This window comes from Natator depressus, chromosome 4, assembly GCF_965152275.1.
Source record: "Natator depressus isolate rNatDep1 chromosome 4, rNatDep2.hap1, whole genome shotgun sequence".
NCBI classification, from domain to species: Eukaryota; Metazoa; Chordata; order Testudines; family Cheloniidae; genus Natator; species Natator depressus.
The window spans coordinates 105,005,267-105,023,553 of NC_134237.1; the positions used below are offsets into that span (position 1 = coordinate 105,005,267).

The window sequence follows — 18,287 nt, forward strand, 5'->3', positions numbered from 1 at the left end:
TGTCTTGAAATGTCAATTCCCAACCAAGAAAGTGGCTTTTCCCCTCTTTGGGGAAACAGAGCCGGAGTTACTGCTTCAATTTTAAATATTAAACTAAATGTACGCCTTTATCATTTTAATACAGACATTCTGCGTGGCTTGACCGTAAACACCTATAGTCATAGATGCTGAGTTTTGGGAGCTTCTTGAAGGACATTTCTTGCTGGAAAAATGAGTGAACTCCTATTGGGAGGAGAGGGAAAAAGAGGAGGGACATATCTCCTTGGGAAAAAAGGGTAGTTTGTTTCCCCTCCTCCAATACTCCTTTCTTCCTTCAGTACGCTCACCACCTTTTCCTTCTCCCCCCCACCCTTAGGCAGATCACTGCAACAGCTAGTGGAGCCTCTGCCTCACCCATTTTTCTGCCAGGCAGCAAGGAGAAAGGAAGAGGAGAAGAAAGAGTAGTAACTAAGTTTAATTCTGCAGTTATGGCTTCACATCAGGTCCTGGTGTCCACAAAAGGTTAAGTGAACAGGAAAGCCTGCTAAATATCCATATCCTTAGTGGATATAGGCTATTCCAGAAGGGCTGCAATGAAAGGAAACAATAAATGGACATGTCAGGGAGCAAAATCAAGCCACATCTTGTGTACAACACTTGGTAGCCCTGTACAGTCATTTCAGAAACAGCAACTTGTTGTGGAAGGAAAACTCCAGTTTATAAATCATACATTTTGGTTTTCCCTGTCACTGCTTCAGTAGCCATGTTGAAGGCACAGGGTGCTCTGCTCTCCTTGTGTCAGGTGCAGGGAAAGGGGCAGAGATTCAAATGCCTGAATGAAGCCATACCAACAGACCCTGTTCTAAAAAAAACCCCACGTCTCATAGCAACTGGCCATTATTAGCTAAGTGTATTGTACTAGATCCTTTATGGATATCTATCAGCTGGTCGTTAATATTTCATACATTTAAATGCACCCATCATTGCATAATCTAGGCACCAAAACTTGAACAAAAAGACAAGTGAAACACCCTCCCTCACCATCAAAAACACGAAGTGCTATGCGGAGTTGAAGGTTACTATGTACAGAGCAGTTAGGCACTCAATTCCTTCAGCAATATAAATGAGACACATCAATCCAAACGTAGTAGCATGTGAACATTTGCCACAGATGGTTTCTTAAAGTACTACAAAAGTTTTCACACAGCTACCAAGAAGCCAGTACACGCTCACTTGCTTGAGTGTCAAAGATGATACACAAATACACCCAAAGGTGACAACAGTCCATGAGGGGAAGAATTAACTAGGTTTGGAACATCCAAACTGACCTCCTCCTAGTAAATTACAAAAGCCTCTATTTCTAAGCTCTATGGTAACATTGCTAGAAAGACAGGAGCAACAAAGTCAATGACAAAAGACTTGGCACATCATAGAGCTATAGAACAAGAGAGAAAGGAATGTATTTGGGATTGAACAATTTACCTTATCAGGACTACGATTAGCTAAGCATCAATACCTCCCTCTTTTGTAGCTCAGATGTCCAAACTGTCCTGCATCCCACTAATAATTGTGCATGTCTGTTCTGGAATTCCAGATGGGACAAGACAAGGAGTGAGACTATATACAACTGCTATCAAATTCCTAACAGTGACAGTAAATGAAGAGGATCCATTGAAGTCACAGTGAAATTCAACACTAGCTGCATTAACTAGGTGATGACTGTAAACAGGAGTGCTCAGCATAAGTTTTAAACAATGAGAAATCACTTTTTAGCTCTCAACAACAGGCCAAACTGATTCACCACATAGTGCTCAGTTTTGCAGTGCAGAGAATGAGAAGCTGGTCAGAATAACCTGCTCCTTTTTCCAAAAAACAAACAAAAATCCCCAGATTTTATTTGGCAGCCTTTGTCTCATTGAAGAATAGGTTTAGTTTATACAAAAATTGACAGCCTTGAAACCTTTGTCCTAACAATGACATTTATGAAATAAAAAGATGTTATGCAGAGTGCTTAATGTAATAACTTGCCTTCCAAAATCTATGACCCATCTGGAAAGTTTTTGCTACAAATAGTAAGGGAAGAGGTTTCCATTCTTGCTCCTGTCCCTGGCCCTTTGCCTGTAAAAGACAGGCAATTTATACCACAGCATCAGCCAGTCAGCAAGGCAACAGAGTGCACTACTACTATTTTTTGCATACTGCTACAAATGCACCTTCACTTTTCTTCCCTATCTCAGATAAAGAGAGAAATCTAATAGATCAGAATAATAATTTTTGCATTACAACGTTATGTCTGCTTGGCGCGTCTTTTCTTCTAATTGAAAGTAAAAAGAGAGCCACATGAGTAAGAAAATCAGAACAGGTAAAAAAAGAGAATAAGTAGTGCAGAAGTGTGTTTGAGTGACGGATCTATATTTAATTACACCTGCTACCCTATTCAAGTAGATACAAACCAAGCCTTGACTAATTTGGCCACATCGTTATCAGTTTCCACCCATAAAACATTTTTAACGTTTTGCTGAGTAGATCAAAAAAAATCCAAAACTTATCTTTTCATTCTAGAAAGCTTTACTTTGATCCCAAAGTTGTGTGTACTCAGGTTGATTAGCTTCTTAATATTTCTGAGAATGTAATGCATGTAAATATGCCTCTTTTCATGTATACTTTAAAAGACATGACAGCTTTTATTGAGAGAGAAAAACAAATAGACGACCCATGCTTCACATGTCCTGAGCTCTGACCAAGGGAACACTTGATACTTCCCTCAGATTAAAGAGCAGATCAAAGTTCCTGTTTGCTTTTCGCAGTGAGGAACATGAAGTTGAACCATGTCTTGGTTGAAAAGAAAAGACACACAATAGTCTGAACAAAATCAGTCTGATCTCAAGGCTTATTTTTATATAGAAAAAATTAGAAGTACCATTCCCTAACTGACAGCACACTTCAGATCGCTTTAGATACACATCACTCGCCTAAATACTATTCTGGACACAGATAAAAGAACAATTTAAAAAGAATTTTCAGATCTGGTTCAGACCTTGTAAAGCCATTCATTTGGAAAAACTGAGTAATCAGATACAGCTTTGAAAATTTTTTAGTATGCACATGGATAAGCTCTACTTTGGTGTTTGTTTGCAAGGCAGAAATTTAACCTGAAATTAATATCAAGTGACTTCTTGGTAGGAGCTTATCAAACTTCGTAGAAATGGAGGTTTTCTTCCTCATTTATCTTAAAGTACGGCAGAAACCTTAAAAAAAATGGTGTGGAATGCAATAAGGTGTTGCAAAGCTACCTTGGTTTTAACCCTTTCCTATCTGGATCCAGAGTGTCAAAGGTGGAATCATCTGAGTTCTAAAACCCTCCATCACACTTTAGTGGTAAGGCTGGCTTTTGTATGGACCAATTTCTCTGGCCTACTATGACATGCAGTCATGTTTCTACAATAACATCTTTACTTTTAATCCCAAATTGTACTAATGTGAAGAATTAAAGGAATGGTGTCAAATATTTTAGGTCAGTGATTTTCAACTTGTGGTCCTGGAACCCTGAGGGTCCACAGACTATATAAGATTTCCAAAGGGGTCTGACTTTTTTTTTTTTTTTTAAATTTATTAAGGGAGTCCACACACAACAAAATGGTGGAAAACCACTGTTTTAGGTAGCAAGCTATAGTCAACTTCGAAGTTGAATTTGCCATTAACCTTCTGGTAGTGCCAGTAAAAACACAAGTAAAGCTGTACTCACTTGAAGTAATGTGGAGTAAATCTGCATGAAGTGTACTTAGAAGCTACCATACAGCTGGGGCATTTTTTGGTGGAGAAACTGGGGGAGAAATTTTAAAAGGAAACATATCATGAGGAGGAAATTTGTCAATAAAAGATTAAACTTTAAAACTATTGCAATTTATGGCTCAATGAATCAATGTATTTGGCAGAAGCCTTTTGAAATGATCCCTCCATCTGCCACAAGTCACTGAGTAACTACGTCTTCTACCTCTGGGCCAGTAAGAAATGTACCATACAGCCTACTTCCTACCACAGGGAATTCTTCAGGCAAGTGGGCCCCTGACCATTCTCACAGTAATAGGTCTGGCAATAAATTAGGGGTGTTAATCTAGTATTTGGATTTGTTTCAAGAAGAGACAGGCAGACTTTGTGCACACTGAACTAATGTTAATCTTTACTGTAATTTAGGCAGATCTTATTTTTCCAAAGGTGATTCAGGGTGTGTTTTTTTTTTTTTTTAAAGACAGTTAAAGCTAAAGTGAAATCAGTCAGAGACACACCAGTTTCCCATTAGAATCTCCCTCTCTCTCCATGCTCCTTGCACTCTTTTCCTTCCAAAAAGCCATATAAACTGAACTTCTGAAGACATGATATCAGTACAGATTAGAAATCAGGCAGAATGAGTACATCTTCCATTGCTAGTTTCAAGTATTTGAGAGTATCATTTTCAAAAACTTTATCATCCTGTACTTACACACACACCCATCATATAGTATGAGTGCCTCACAATCTTTAGTGTATTTATCCTCACAACATGCCTGTGAGGCAGGGAAGTGTCATTATCCCCATTGTACAGATGAGGAACTGAGGCACAGAGAAGCTAAGTGACTTGCTCAAGATCATGCAGGAAGTCTGTGGCAGAGCAGGAACTTGAAGGCAGGTCTCCCAAGTTCTACTCCAGTGCCCTAATCACTGGATCATTCCAGTGTGCACACACTAACTGTTCTTTAGTTTTCAGTGTCTACACCAAAAGAACAGATCTCATGTGGCCTCATAAAATATTCCCTAATGCATTTTAAAAAGTATGTAGAAAACATGCTTTTGATATCTGGCTTTTCATTTACCAGAGAGGGGTAAGTTTTGGGTTTCTGCAGAACACAAACACAAAATTCTACTCCAAACTGAGCCAGTTTCTGCTAAGGGAAACTCCACTCAGCCTTTCTCCCTTGGGGCACGGTTTCCTCTAGCTTAGAACAAATTCAACAAAATATAAGCAGGGCTTCAGGAACCCTGCCCAATGGAGAGCTACTGACTGGTGAGGTTTTTAGAGCCAAGTCTATACAAGCAGGACTACAGTGATTGCTGGCTCAGCGTGAAGTCAGTCATCCTCCTGTGGAATGGGTAGGGTCCACTTCTGCAAAGAACTCCCCCTCATAAAAGACAGGAAGCAGGATAACTTCGCAGAGCTGAACAGTGGAAAAAAGCCCGCCAGCCATTCCAACCCTTCTCCACAAAAAAAACAGAGTTAAGACTGTCAAACTCTCCTCACCCCCTCTTTTGGCTGAAGCTAAAGACTTTCAGCACAGGAGAGCCTCTTTATCCAGTGGTAGACTCTTAGATCCCCAACACATGGGTAAAGCATCTTGGGATCCTCTTCCCTCAAGCTGTTGAAAGGTCTTCAGCAGAGAAATCTTGCGACCACTTGCCCCACCTGGCTCAGAGCAGTGGTTCTCAACCAGGGGTCCGAGATCCCCTGGGGGGGCCTCAGGAAGATTTCAGGGGGTCCGCCAAGCAAGGCCAACATTAGACTCACTGGGGCCCAAGACAGAAAGCTGAAGCCAGATCATATGGGTCTTAAGCTCTGGACCCTGCCACCTGCCACCGTGGGCTGGAGCCAAATCCCAGCTTCACAGCGGCCCCTGGGGCATGGGGCAACAGGCAATTGCCCTGCTTGCTACCCCAACACCGGCCCTGGCTTTTATATGCAGAAAACCAGTTATTGTGGCACAGGTGGGCTGTGTAGTTTTTATAGCATGTTGGGGGGGGGGGAGGTGCTCAGAAAGAAAAAAATCTCTGAGAGGACAGAATCGAGATATTAAAATAAAATTGCAGTCATGTCAAATGTTGTGGAGAAGTTCAACAATAGGAGTGTGATGCACATGGCCAAGGGGAGTTCATCCATCAGTGCCCTCTCTGTTCAATGTCTTGTACTGAAACCTGACTGAAAGGGATCAGGATATGGACAGACAAGCTTCTCAATTAGTTTGCTTATAAGCGGGAAGTTCAGTACAGTATTAGGCAGTATTTGGAGAGAGTGGCCACATTTAACAATGGTTTCTTAAGTACTGGATAGTTTATGATGCTGTTTTTGTGGGCACACACAGGGAGGAAAAGGGCATGGATCAGGGTCACAGAGAACGTCTTTAAGTGTTTCTAGGACGTCCTTTTCTACGAATAGGCTGAATTCAGATTTGTCAGTTTTATGCTCCTGATTTCCAGAGAAGCAATCTGAGATGTGGGTGATTTTTTCCACAGAAGTACACTGAGTATTCTTCACAGTGGAAAGTGCTAAATTCTGGAGCTGAATGCAGGCATCCTGGAATAAAGTAAACCAGGTTCAAAAACAATTCAGCAGAGCGTAATTTACAGGTCACTATAATGGAGAAGTGGGATTTCTTTGCATTTTCCACAGAGAGGGTATGGATTCACAAGAATTCCTCATGCCAAAGCCTGTCTGCATCTTCATTTGGTTTTCTGCTACTGAAATTCCCATTTTCTTCCCTCCTGCTTCAGTTCTGTAGATTGTACCTTAAATACAGCACCAGCTAAACACTACGATACCTCCTTCTAGCAATTAAAACAGACTTTAAAAAGACAATACAACAGCTGAATAGAAAAATGCTACAGCAGGAAGCGAGTCTGAAGACAAAAGAATACAAGCTGAAAAGCTCAGATATTCTGGCACAATACTGGTTATTTGATATTACCGAAGAAAGCTAAGCTGTTTTGCTTTTAAAGACTCACCATGTGGCACTTGAAACAGGTATTCAAAGTGGCAATTCAACAAAAATATGTTCTCATGCCCCTCACCTCAAATCCTCACATGATAAAGAGAAGAAAAGGAGTACTTGTGGCACCTTAGAGACTAAGAGCTGTAGCTCACGAAAGCTTATGCTCAAATAAATTGGTTAGTCTCTAAGGTGCCACAAGTACTCCTTTTCTTTTTGCGGATACAGACTAACACGGCTGCTACTCTGAAACATGATAAAGAGAGTGACATTAAAACTTTTACCAAGTATTTCAAGAAAAACTGTCATAGGACCTTTACTCACACTTCCTATTAAATACTGCCAAAAGCAACCACTCCTACATCTAATTATTAAACACCCCCGTATGGCAAGCAGGCTGCACAGAACAGAATTTTAATTTGACAACTGTGTCACTTGTGACACTTATTTAAATGACAAATGAGAGTCTAATGCAGCAGCATGTCTTGTCATTTAAAAACATGAAAGCAACCAGATGGACAAGATTTTCAAGAAAAAAAAGCACAAATAATTACAGAAATAACTCGCATCTTCCTGATCAATACAACAAGATTCCGCCTTACAGTGACCAGGAACGTAAAAACACTTGAGTTTGTGCCCTAATTTCTGTCAATTATGTATTAAACACTGAAAACCTTAGCATGTCTATTATGTTACATTAGAAATTAATCTCCATTCAGGAATTTTATTAACAAACTAGAGGAATTATGACATCACAACGGACTGAAAGATGAGCAATTGAAAGGGCATTTTCAGGATGATATTTTAAACACTTGTTTCTTAAAACACAATTCTAAACACGCCTAATGATATCTTTAGAGAAACTAAGTCTTTGTTGAACAGTCAGTATCCTCACTCTTTCAGTTTAGTTCTGAGAAAGCTCCCAATATACATCTGAACCAGTGATGAACTGCCAAAATCTTAACAACCAGTTCCCTCCTCACCCCACGAGGGGGTCGTTGCCCATCCCTGCCCCCCGGGACTCCTGCCCCATCCAACCCCCTGCATTCCTTGATGCCCCCCCCCCGGACCCTTGCCCCATCCACCCCCCTCCTCTGTCCCCTGACTGCCCCCAGAACCAGGCAGGAGGGTCTCGTGGGCCACCATAGTGGGTGCCCACCCCACCCCTAAGAGCCAGAGGGACATGCGGGGGCGGGGGCAGCGAGGTGGGGAGTCCCGGCAGTGCTTACCTGGGACAGCTCCCAGGAAGCATCCAGCAGGTCCCTCTGGCTCCTAGGGGCGGGGGAGCGGCTGCTCCCCCTACTGATCACATCAAAAGTGGTGCCTTAGGTGCCGACTCCAGGGGTACTCCAGGGCTGGAACACCCACGGGGAAAATTTTCTGGGTGCAGAGCACCCACCGGCAACTCCCCGCCCCGCGCCTGGCCCCAGCTCACCTCACCTCCGCTCTGCCCTGAACATGCTGCCCCGCTCCCCGCGAATCAGCTGTTCGGCGGGAAGCCAGGGAGGCCTGAGAAGCAGGCGGCAGCTTCCCGCTCAGGCCCAGGGTGGCGGAGGTGAGCTGGGGTGGGGAGCAGTTCCCCTGCGCACCCCCGCCCCGGGTTACCTGCTGCAGTGCGGGCAGCCCTCCTCGCGCCCCCCTGCTCCAGGTCACCTCCGCCTCCCTGGGCCTGAGTGTGAAGCTGCCGCCTGCTTCTCAGCCCACCCTGGCTTCCCACACGAACAGCTGATTCACAGGAAGCCTGGGGGGGCGGAGAAGCAGAGCAGGGCGGCGCATTCAGGGGAGGAAGTGGAAGCAAAGCGGAGATGAGCTGCCAGTGGGTGCTCTGCACCCACCAAACTTTCCCCTTGGGTGCTCCAGCCCTGGAGCACCCAGGGAGTTGGCACCTAAGGTGCCACTTTTGGCCATTTAAATTTAGAAGCCCTTTTAGAACTGGTTGTCCCTCGCGGAACAGCCGGTTCTAAAAGGGCTTTTAAATTTAACAACTGGTTCTAGCGAATCGGTGCGAACCGGCTCCAGCTCACCACTGATCTGAACCCCATAAAGAGTTATCTAGTACAATCAGGGAAGACAATCCTGACAACTCTAAGGAAAAACCAACAAGTATGCCATTTCTATAAACCTTGCACATAGAAAACTGATCTCTCTGAATGGAAAGGTCAGAGTATTTTCTGTCCAATATAACTTCGATACAACATACATAAATTTATTCTATAAGTTGTGTGGCTCTCATGACATACAAAGTATGAGACTATATATCTCTTCCTTGTTACTTCATGTCAAAACAAAATACTAGGCACTTCTTGGAAGTAAGTGGATTTTTTTAAGCCCTCTTGCTTTCCACCTCCTATAGATCTTTCTGAGGACTTAAATAGTATTGTAATTTAAATAGAAGTGTAAAAATAGTTGCTGAAATTGCATTTGATTATTTATGTGGTGGAAATCTAAAGTACACCACCATTAACAAAGCCAACTAGTAAAATAAGTCTTTCCTGGTTAAACTACTGAAATACACTTTGTATAAATAGCACAGATGGTTAACTTTCCAGTAGACTGTAGAGGAATCGAAAACATTTACTCTCTGTTAGAAAAACCTGGTGTCTGAAAATGCTTTCGTTCTACCACCTTAACCTACCACGTTACACTTGCTGCATTACTAATTTACTGGACTTGATTTGACACGGCTATGAAAAATACACAGAATTAAAGCAAAGGCCCTTCTCCTTCAAGCAGGTCAATAGACTCTCCCAACTCTTCTGAACTAGCACCATTCAGGCACGTACTGCAACATTTTCCCACAAGAGGAAGCTTTTGTGCACATCTTCATTCATCTTATTTCCCATGGATTTCTGACAGGGAGAAGGCAGAAGATCTATACAAGGTCTCAGATTTCCTAATAAAGAACTAAATCTTTAGTAAGATCCCACATAGCTATGCTTGGCTGGACAAAAACAAAAGGCTGAATTCAAGATCTTCAGTGGGGGGAGGATGGGGAGGAGGAAGGGGAAGAGAAAAAGCTCACCATCACTAAAACAAATTAACTACTGTACACAGTGGTTAATGTAGACTAAGGACTTGTCTACATGGGAAGTTAGTGCACAGTAAGTTAGGATGTGAATTTAAAAGTGTGCTAGCTCTTTGGGAATAAATTCCCCATGTAGACAACCCTGAGTTAGGAGGGAGAGCACTCACCACTCCAAGTGAGGAAGGGAGCAGGGGAAGCTGTAGAGAAGCACGGTTTCTCCACAACCAGGGAGGAGGAGGAAATTCTCCCCCTGCTTTTCTGCTCTCCCACCTTACTTTAGCCCTTGACTATACTCGTTGAATGCACACATTCCCCCCTATTAAAGGAAACATGCTTGCAGCACTCAAATCTGTTGTTCCCATTTGATGTCTCCATCTATCACAAGTGACTGATATGGTGATTATAGGAAGATTAAAATTGTTAACTCATCCACAAGTGGTCTGATTCCTTTGGTTATTTTGAGTCCATTTAAATTAGCAGAAAATTAGCATGAAGAATTTTTCTTAAGATGCACATTTTTATTAAACACAACACACACGTGGCTAGGTTAGAATAGCTCCAAAAGGCAAACGAATGTATAAATACTTGTAAGTCACACAGGGAAAAACAGCATTCGTAAGTATTGATCTAGAAACCAAAATATGTAATTTGAATTGAGAAATAAGCAGAATTATATATTAATTTTTAAAGATGCCGTTCTAGTTTTTACAAAAGAGATTTTTCATAAATATTCCTTTTAAAAGAAAATCTTAATTAAGCAAAAAAGTGTTCATACAATTTGCTAAGGGCACAGAGTCTTCAAATCCTAAAAGTTAGCACAGAAACTAAAATCACTCACGTTGCACCGATCAGATATGTTTTTAAACCAGTTAATGGACAATAAGAAACTGGGTGAGTTGATAACGTGCTGTGACCGGAGTCCCAGGGGAGCCAACTGAGGTCATTCAATTAGGGGGAACTGCAAAGAATGTGGCAGACAATCCCCAAAGCTGGTGGATATTCCAATACTTAGATTTACCAAGCCAGCACAAAACAGCTTCAATAGTACCTCACTGGTTATCCAGAAGCCAACAACAGTGACCCAGCCTCAGGCCTCCACCCAGATACCCAAGTCAAATATGATGAGGATTACTAAAAAATCTTAATCATATAAAGTTCTACCAATCCCAAGAGATCGGACACATTACCTCCCAGGTTAATGAATATTCCAGATCTTACCTAAATACATGCTTACAGCCAATTCTTATTAACTAAACTAAAATTTATTAGAAAAGAAAAGAGAGGGTATTGGTTAAAAGATCAGTATACATACAGACTTGAGTACAGTTCTTGAGATTCAAATTTATAGCAGAGATGGTGAGCTTTGTAGCTGAAAAAGAGTTCTTTCAGAAATAGTTCATAGGTTATAGTCCAATGTTTATATTCAGGGCGGTCCAGTCACGACTGAGATCTCAGTCCTTATGGCTTAGGCTTCCCCTGCATGAAGCCTCAAGCAGATCCGAGATAAAAAGGATTGGAACCCAAACATCTTTATACAGTTTCAGGCCTTCTTGTGACAGCTTGGAGTCCTTCAGCGAACAATAGGTACTTTGAAGGGGACCCATTTCCTAAGCATCACCGGTAATTATCCACACAATTATCCACAGGCAATTGCCTGTTTTTCCACCGTTCGCAGATGATTTGCTATATATTTCAGAGGGATGAATACAGCAATATCCTATGTTTACAGTTCATTTAAAAGTTAAGATGTCCTTTTGATCTCTGAACTAACAGAATACAGCATGGACAGGGACTGTTTGATTACGTTGTTGACCTCTACCAATAGATATATAAATACACAAAAACACAAACATTATCTCCCCATATGTCTTTAAGGGCTGAATTTGACTCATTTATCCTGTAGGATGTTTAACCCTTTCTGGTCATGCATCACATGTGCTCCTTAACTTTTACATTTAGAAACCTTAGTTTGGTTGGGAAAATTGATTAAAAGAAGAAAAAGTCATCTCTTCTAATGCTGACATTAAATACAGACACTGACATTGAGATAAACTCACTAAGTGGGGTTAGCTCACATCTTCACTTGCTGCTGGTTTTGATCCCTGTTCAAGGCACAGGTATGGACTCACAGTTAAGTGAGAAAATATTTTTAAAACTATATCATAGCTCAGACTTATTTCTCCTGAAGAAACAGCCAAATGCCAATTTCTAAGACTTTCTGTACAACTGTTTGAGTTACTCCTGAGCACAGAAAGTCAGGTGTCTTTTTCATGCTCACATAATTCAAACAGATGAGTGTATTTTTCACAAACTTTTGAAAAAAAACCCCTCATTCTGGGCTAAGAACAAGCACGGTCAGCTCAAAATAAATACTTCGAGAATATGAGTGAAACAGGGTGTGCGCTGAGAGCTTACATACAGACTCAACAAGGGTTATGAATTCTACAATACTGTTAAAACTAACAAATCAAAGCCTTAAGAAAAACCAAAAGTATATCTGACTTTTGATCTTAATACAGAAGATTTTCACTGACAATACTGAAATAATTTCTGAAATCCATTCATTTGCTAATTGAGCAGGAATATTTCAAGTAATTTTTGTACTGTATTTCATACACTGTAGAAGATGGCTCTGTAGTGGCCAGATATATGAGGTTTTGAATTCACTCTGGGAGCTCTTGTATTCTTTGTGAGCCACACATCATCAGCAAAGCTGTTCTAGTGAATTACAGCCTTGTATTTACTCCAAGGATCTCTGACCCTGTGCCATCCTCCTAGCACTACCACTTTATAAAACTGATTACTGATGAATGGGTGAAGCACATCCAAGCAAATTTTTACCTTTTTTCCCCCCACTTTTTTTTTTTTTAAAGGACAAATACTTAGCTGATTGTTACTCCTCCACTATTCAATAATTACTTGTTTCCTTCCCATCCTGTAGAATAAAAAATGATCATGCAAGCCTAAAACTGTTCTATGGCACACACAAATATAAAAGACATCAAGAAAAAAGGTGTGGTATTTTAAACCACTTGCTTAACACAATTAAGCTTAATTTGGTCAGGAAAGCACAAATGATTTATAGGTGACCTCCGGATGTCTGAAAACATGTCCACGGGATTTTCCAAGCAAGCTTCCTCATAATTACAATTGTTTTTTTAGATAGAAAATATCAGTTTCCTGCTTAGAAATGTGCATGGTTTGGCACTGCTGAAATGCAAAAGATTAAGTATGCTCTGGTGATCTGACATGTAGCCTTACTGAACAGAAGCTCACATCAAAATCCCATCATGTGACCAAACCCCACCTTCTGGGTAAAATCCAGGAGCTAGACGGCATGTGGGCCATTAACCATCTTTTTGGAGGAGAGAAGCTCCCAGAATAAGACAGAAACACTACAATGATCAGGCAGATAATTTTTTTTTTTTTTTTTTTTAAGTTTTCAGCATGTAAAAATTTTTGAAGTTAATGCACAACTACTTAACATTAACAAAAACATCTAAAATGATTTAATTCTTTAAAACAAAGTTTAAAGTGCTGTTAACTCACTTGATTGACTAAGATGTGATCCAGCTTTATAAACTGAACTTTAAATTTTAATAAAAATTGTATGCAATATAATCATAACTTATCAGTCCAATTATGAAACTTTTCATGAAAACTAAATTATCTTAAACTTAAACTTTTTGAGGCACAACTGAAAAGGGCCACTATGAAAAAATGTCAAAAATTATAGTGTGTAAGTATCAGAGTTAACTCGAGACATCTTTAGCAATTTAAATCATGTATTAATAGCAACATTTTCACACAACTATAACAATTCACATTCTGAACATTATACTTTTAATTGCCCATCTATTTTTTCAGGTATTTTGTTTTTCATGCATGATTCATAATCATATCCTATATCAATGAGTCAGGCATGACATCACTGGCATTATTGAATTACTTTAGTCTTCTACACTAGTGGATCGAGGGCATGTATTAACAACTGTCCCAACACTAGGGAATCAAATTTAATCCCCTACAAACATCACTTGTAATATCGCAGACCCCTCAGAGTTCCGGTAACTAGACTCTGTCAGAATGTATTTTTACTTTTGTTTTTGAAGAGGACAAATAAAAAAAACAACTATTTGACGAAAACCCAAACTACAAATGACACACTACACACAGTGAAAGATTTAATCGACCCATCAGTGCAAAGGCATTTTAAATATTTGCTTTTATTAGCATTAAATCATATGTGCACAGACCAGTAAATTTCCTTTAATATTTACAGCAAAATGCTATGCCCATGCCTTCATAAATATAATTCATGTATTCAGTTGCCTTAAATATATTAAAATTTGTAAACCTCCTCTGAAATATTCATTGTATTGCCATTCAACATTAGCATGTTTTAATTCTGATGCTTAACAAAAATACTGTAGTTTGTGTAGGAAGTTTAATATGAGAATAAATATTCACAGATTTAGTACTGCACATCAGCACTAGCTAAGAAGACACCAGTCCCATTTCTCTTCCAGAAGAGGCATGAACCATCCTGCAGTTAACACCCAAGTCCAATTCTGGATTACACAATTTACATTTTTGCTCTTACTAATATGCTGCAGGTATTTTTCTAGTGATAATCTTGGCTGACAGGCTTGCTAGTGGGGTCCCAGTTCACCTTGTCTCACTGGATTTTCATCATCTCAAATATTTTTTTTTTGAGTACAATCTGGAAGCTTCCAGGACCTCTGAAAAGTGAGGTGTTCATATGTACCCCAGGAAATAATATTTCAGTTATGTTATTACCCACTCATTTGTAACATTTAGACAGTGATTCATTTTTACAACATCAGTATTGTAGAGTGCACTGTAGACCTACCATGTATATTTTAAAAACACATGATGCTTACAATAACTCAACAGCTTAATATAACTTATTTTCTAGAAAAGCAAGAGTATCATCTGCCAAACAGGATGGCTTGGTTTAAATCGCAGTGATTTAAACCACCATTTTAATCATGATTTAAATCACTGGTTTTAATCTTGTTTTGCATTTGTACTTTTTAGTTATTTTCCTAAAGAAATGTTGATTCTCACTGATAGCTGCAAATCAACACGTCTTTAATGGCCACTATCACTTTTATACTAAATTTTGTACTTTTTTTTGCTAACCAAAAAGATATGCACTTATAGCGCTCAACTTACATTTATTCAGATGCTTAATTTTTATTTTGTTACTATGTTAAGAAATGCATCATACACCATTTTCCATACACTAGACTGATTTTTTACTTGTCAAGTCCAATTTTTTAATTGGATGGAAATTCAAATTCAATTAAAAATGTACAAAAATAGCATTTAAAATTTTTTAATTAAGTAAAGCTACCTTAAATGTGCTGGATACATAAGAGAAAGTTTATCAAAACTTGTTTTGTCTTTAAAGCTAGCTGATTTATTAAACAACAGTTGTATTATCTGAGGTTCATGAACTGAATTGATTGTTTCTGGTGACCATCTTCAAGATGGTCTTTAGAACTAGTAAATTTCATCCTCTCACATGTAGTTTTTATTTATAGATTGGAAGAGGAAAACAAAACTTTCCTGCACTTTCAACATCCCAATTAGTTTCTTAACTCTGAAAGAACTAGTCACTGAACTAGTTGAATACACAGAAGAAAAGAAAATATTCTCTCCCTACCTGCAGAAGAGGCTACTGCTGTCAAAAGCTGATTTAGCACTTCAACGAACTCTGGTTCCAGATGCTTAGCCAATGACTTCCACCCACCAGTTCAGCAGTTGGACTTCCTTTAAAACTTGTCAACAAACATGTATTGCTTAATATTATTTTTTTTAATTTAAATTATTTTAACAGATTACCGTATATTGACTTTATGCCTCCAAATTGGTTGTCAATTTAAAATTTAATATTAAATAGTTTTAAAATAAGTACATTTGATATAAATTTTAAAAATTCCACATAAAGTCACTGATTTTTATGCTCCCTTCTGCAAGTTCACTACTTTAAAATGTCTAATACTCCTTTATTTTTAATAAATAGTCATTTTACATTGAAGAAGAAGAGTCCAGTTCTCTCAGTAAGTATAAGAAGTTTATATTTTAGGAAAAAGTCAATGACTTCAGTATATAAGTCAGACAGTGGAGTCACTATCTCTGGTGCCCAGACCAACTAGACACTGATAAAATAATAAACTGTTCATTTAAACAAGACACACATCCTAGGATATGGGGAGTCATAAAACTGGAATTGATCAGCAAAAGGTGAAGCTCTTTGAAGAAGCAGAGGGGTAGGCGTGTTAGTCTGGATCTGTAAAAGCGGCAGAGAGTCCTGTGGCACCTTTAAAGAAGGATTCATACTCAAAAATATATATGGTTCTTTAAGTCAAATAAAGGTTGGGGGATAGCATGCACACAGGTTTAAATGCACTAGCTGACTTCCACTTCCAGATACTTCAGTGAAATCTTGTAAGGTCGCAAACAAAAGGAAGTTGGACAATATCTTAAGAGCCCCCTCCCATTTGTCTAAAGGATAAATATCTCTATAAAAAATTAGTGTAATGTGGAGTGACTGCCATCAGTCTAAGACAGGAAAAACACTAGGGTTGCATGTCAGGACTGAGGTGAACTTGCAGGATGCCTGAATGTGCTACACCTGAATCTAGCCATAGTCCAATTAATGAGCAATAAGTTGACGCATAAAATGAAGGTTTTACAATATACAGTAATGCAACCCATGCTGCTTAACAAGAGATATTGTCTTTTAAAATGAACTATTTACTTTCAATTCTTGGTTCTTTATTTACAAAGCACTGAAAAAAAATATTTCTCAGAGGAGTCAGGAGGGTCGATGATGTTTGTGTTTTCCCCATTTTCCAGATGGGGAAACAGATACTAAATGACTTGCCCAAAGTAACAGAGCAAATCATTCTCAGAGCCAGGATTAGAATTGAGCACTTTTTGACTCCCACTTCTGCGCTCGAGCAATTTCTCTGCTTAAAGAAAAAATATTTGTGAACATACAGAAATGCAATTCACGGGTTGCCTCCATGACTGAATACTTTCACTGAAAACAAATAACCACACGATAGCCACTTGCATGTTCTTTTGGCAGATCAGGAGTGTCATCTTGTGAGCATCTCAAAAGACTGAGATCCCAGTTATCCCATCCTGTTAAACCAAGTCTGTAAGACAGGTAGGTACATAAAGATGATCAGTCTGAGTGAAAATATGCACGCACACACTTAAACCACGTAACACTAATTAAAGGCAGCCTCCACCAGGACCCAGAAGTGGGTTAAGACTGTCTGCCCTTCCCTGCAGATTCTCCCCACAGAGCAGTAAAAGTAATGAGGTCCGGCCATCACTGCTGCAGTCCATACTAGAACCACAGGGCATTTAGTGCTAGGCCTGCACAGACATCTGTTCCTTCCCAGCTCATTCTGCCAAGCCACGTATCTCCGCTAAATGTGTCTGTGCCCCCATGTTACCCTATCACTTATCAGTTTTCCTCCTCACCATACATTACCCAACCCTTTCACCTCCAGTCTCTTTCATACTCTGTCAATCCCCACCATCTCCCTTTCTTTTCCCATACTGCCCTCAAGACCATCAATTCCCTTAACCACATGTGAGGGGGGAAAATGCCACACCTTTTGGTATAAGACTTTCAAGGGACCAATCAGAAACATTTACAGACCCACCAAACATCTTTTATTTGTAACCCTTGTTTGCCATCCCTTTGCCTTGCACCATGTTCTGTCTTCCCTATCATCCTGTATCTTAAAGTGTATATATTTCCAAAGTAGGGATCATGGCTTTTTACTGATTTGTTTGTAAAGAACTATCACATTCTGAGTACTAAACTGTAATACTCAGTTCTTTTAAATACTGCTTGTTTGAATTTCAGTCTAACATTTAAAGGATTTTTTTCTCTCTCCCTCTCTTTTTAAGCACCCATTATTAGAATGTCCTTATGGGCATCTAACAATATTTAAGTTATATTCACATATACCGGAGAGAGCACTTACCAGGTTTTTACAGAAACCAGCTATCAGATACTTAAGTCTGCTTGGATACATTCTGTAAATGGAACTGGAAACCTCAGATATCTGGAATTACAAACCTCCAGTTGCGATATGCTCTGTACAACATTCAGACTAGGAAAATGGGCACAGTGCCATATCTGACCAGAGACATGTGCATTTCTGTTATGTTACCTTTTTCATACAAATGAGACGTACGGACGGTTTTGCTATTTCTGATATATTTTCAAAAGGATTTAACTGTATGCTTTTTAAAAGCAAAAAATCCACCTGTCTTTTATTAAGTAAGTACATGTAGACAAACAGGCATATGTAAGATGGGGCTGCAGTGATTTAGCTTACCATGCTCAACTAGGTCTCATTTTCATTTGAAAAAAATACAGGAATTAAACTCTTACACAGAAGGTATCATTTCAGTAAGATTACAATTAGAATCCATGTAAAAGCATCAAATGAAAACACAGTTTTATTTTTAAGAGTTGCATGTTCTTTGTA

General features: G+C 39.4%; 1 protein-coding gene across 3 annotated transcripts in view; it reads right to left on the bottom strand.

Moving 5' to 3' along the window:
• The window catches only part of STIM2 (stromal interaction molecule 2), a 140,123-nt gene that overhangs the window by 73,248 nt on the left and 48,588 nt on the right, over nucleotides 1-18,287 (bottom strand). The window contains exon 1 of one of the 3 annotated variants that reach the window (XM_074951575.1): nucleotides 3,725-3,763. The exons of the other annotated variants lie outside the window; for them this stretch is intronic. The gene's annotated coding sequence lies outside the window, so the exon portion shown is untranslated. Of the gene's footprint in view, nucleotides 1-3,724; nucleotides 3,764-18,287 lie in introns of those variants that run through there. 3 annotated transcript variants of the gene reach the window in all.